Source organism: Rhinopithecus bieti, unplaced genomic scaffold (genome assembly GCF_001698545.2).
Source record: "Rhinopithecus bieti isolate Rb0 unplaced genomic scaffold, ASM169854v2 scaffold_5350, whole genome shotgun sequence".
NCBI lineage: Eukaryota > Metazoa > Chordata > Mammalia > Primates > Cercopithecidae > Rhinopithecus > Rhinopithecus bieti.
Genome location: NW_016804837.1, coordinates 400,924 through 404,260, shown reverse-complemented (window position 1 = coordinate 404,260; position 3,337 = coordinate 400,924). Strand labels below are relative to the sequence as shown.

The 3,337-nt window shown below is 40.0% G+C and overlaps 1 protein-coding gene across 1 annotated transcript in view; it reads left to right on the top strand.

Annotated features, from left to right (window-relative positions):
- The window catches only part of CAV2 (caveolin 2), a 230,734-nt gene that overhangs the window by 119,808 nt on the left and 107,589 nt on the right, over positions 1–3,337 (top strand). The gene's annotated exons all lie outside the window — the stretch shown is intronic.

Below are 3,337 nucleotides of genomic sequence, written 5' to 3'. Positions count from 1 at the left end.
ACACACACACACACACACACACACACACACACACACAGTTTGTTCCACTTCTTGGAGAACCCTAATTCATAGGGCAATTGCACCATCTCAAAATCTTTAACTTAATCATATCAGCAAAGTTCCTTTTGCTGTGAAGGTAACATACTTGCAGATTTCAGAAATTAGGACATGGGCATCTTTAAAGGGCCATTATTCTGCCTACCACACTATACAACCCTTACCAGCCCCACTTGATCAAGTATTCATCTTTTAAAACATTGCACCTAGCCCTGAGCAATGGGCATCCACTCGTCAAAAGAGAAGTTCCCTGAAAATACTATTCTGAAGAATAGTGATGCTGGACTTCTAGAAAATGAACTTTAAATAAAATAATAAGTGTAATTTGTATACTTTCCTTTTCCCTAAATGGACCATTTCTATGATACAGAATGACAAAGAAAAGCCCTCTAACTTGTGGTACTCAAGTAGTTTGACAGAAGCTGTATTGGGGCTTCAAGCCTTTTATTTTAACAGTACTATTCAGAGGGGTTTGCAAGTATACTTAAATATACTACATCTCAGTTCTGTATTTTCACACATGATGATGTCTCAGAGACAAACTATTTAGAAATAGATCTAATGATGAAAATGAGTATTCTAAGGAGGATGCTATAGTCTACATCACAAAATTGCACCCGTTCTATATCCCATACAATTTTGCACTTTTATTCTGAGCAGAACTATTTGAATATTTAAATAAAACATAATTGAGCATTTGGAGAGCAACTTTTGCTTCAGGTAATAATTTTAACTGACAAGGAATCTGGAAGTTTACCTTCCTTCAATGGTGATTCTAATCCTCCGCCCCACCGCCAACTTTTAAAATTTCTCAGTGGAAAGTGGAAAATCTCTGATCCACACCATCTGTTTGCCTCATCCAGTAGTGCATTCCAATCTCTGCAACAGAAGGCTTGTGACAACTCGCCAATAAAATTCCTGAGATTGTCAAGACACAGGACACTTGTGAAAAGATTCAGATAAGATTTTCATGGTTAAATTCCTCACATACACACCCTCTCTCTCAAAGCACTACAAAGCATCAGTAACAGACTTCAGGTAAAACTGAAAATGCCACACAGAGAGAGCTGTGAAAATCAATGATTTATTCCATAAACAGGCAGTTTGCTGTGTTGGAATCCCTGACTCATCCAGCTGTGGGATAGAAGTCTGGGCTTCCATTTGCATTCATTTAAATTGCAATTAGCTGGTGGCAGGTCATATCCAACTTAGCACATTCCATAAAGAATGGATTTCCAGGTCTGCCAGAGAACACTGTCCATGTTGAATCCATAGTAATCACCCTTGGTGTTGAACCCAAACAAACAGGGTCACAAGAAAATCGTGTACGATTCTGTGAGTTCTACAACTTTCATGATGGTTGGAAGTTGCTTTCTAAAGCAAGAGACCTTCTGTAGTAACATTGAGTAGTAATTAAAGTGCCAAACACTATACTAAGAACTTTAAATATGTTTTCTTATTTAACCCACATGACTACTTTATGAATTACATCCTATTATCCAACCTACTTTTCAAATGGTGTAACCACTCAATGCGTTCACCTTTCCCACTGCCTAGACAGAGCCAATGTATCAAGACAGGGGAACTGTGATAGAGAAAGAGTAAATCATGCAGAGCTAGCTGTGTGGGAGGCCAGAGTTTTATTATTACTCAAATCAGTCTCCCGAACATTCCAACATCAGAGTTTTAGGGACAACTTGGTGGGTGGGCGGAAGCCAGTGAGTCGGGAGTGCTGATTGGTCAGGTCAGAAATGAAATCATAGGGAGTGGAAGCTGTCTTCTTGTGCTGAGTCAGTTCCTGAGTGGGGCCACAAGATCAGATGAGCCAATTTATCGATCTGGGTGGTGTCAGCTGATCCATCAAGTGCAAGTTCTGCCAAATATCTCAAGCACTGATCTTAGAAACAGTTCAGGGAGGGTGAGAATCTTGTAGCCTCCAGCTGCATGACTCCTAAACCATAATTTCTAATCTTGTGGCTAATTCATTAGTCCTACATAGGCAGTCTAGTCCCCAGGCCAGAAGGGGATTTGCCTTGGGAAAGGCCTGTTATCATCTTTTCTTAAAATTATAAACTATCAACTAAGTTCCTCCCAAAGTTAGTTCAGCCTGTGCCCAGGAATGAGTACTGACAGCCTGTAGGTTAAAAGCAAGATGGAGTTAGTTAGGTAAGATCTCTTTCACTGTGTCAGTTACAATATTGCAGTGCCGGTTTCAATGGCAAAGTCGAGGTAGAAGGGTTTGCCAAGAGTCACATGACAGGACTGGAGACAGGCTGTAAACTCAGATAGCTTGTCTAAAGACTTCATAAGAGTTCATGTGCTCAACTAAAGGGTTTTGCAGCATTTATTCCAAGAAGGCTGTCCTTCCTTTATGAAGGAACCACTCTTGACACATCCTTGGATATCACTGAATTTTCCAGGGAATCATGAGAATGAATTTGCACTGATCCATCCACCCATACTCAATTAGTCTGAAGGAACATTGTTACAAGGTGGCTGGCTGATGAGATAGAGTTTTGGTTCCAAGAGTAAATTTATTGGCTCACTTAGAGATGAATCTGAAACTCGGGCTCATTAACATGACACTTTAATGAAATAAACTAGTAAGCCATGGACATTGTTACAAACAATCTCTTTGATTGCCCAAAGCCATACGCTGTGAAGGAAATAAATAATTAATTACAAGCAGGAACATTTTTTTCTTTATGGTAAACAAGATGAAACCCTCTAGTTATATTTTCTATTTTTTTTTTCCTGGAGCTATAAAATTCCCAATGTTGCTAAATACACTGTGTTCCCCAAAATCACATTGTATTGCTTTCAAATGGCTTTAATTCCTTCAAAATGTCTGATGTTTGCTGTGAGATCAGCCCTAAAGAATAGGAGGACATCCTCCAATTTGCCACAAATGTTGATCTCTCCTAAGCAATACAATTTTCACAAAACCTCATGGACAGTCCTCTCAATAGCAGATCAAAGCACCTGATTAAAGATAATAATACGGGGTGGAGCAAGATGGCCGAATAGGAACAGCTCCAGTCTCCAACTCCCAGTACGAGCCACACAGGAGACCGGTGATTTCTGCATTTTCAACTGAGACTCCACCTCTGGGGACAGGGCACAGCTAAACAACAACAACAACAACAACAACAACAACAAAAAAAAAAGCAGCAGAAACCTCTGCAGACGCAAACGACTCTGTCTAACAGAATAGAAGAGAGCAGTGCATCTCCCAACAGGGAGGTTGAGATCTGAGAAGTGACAAACTGCCTGCTCAAGT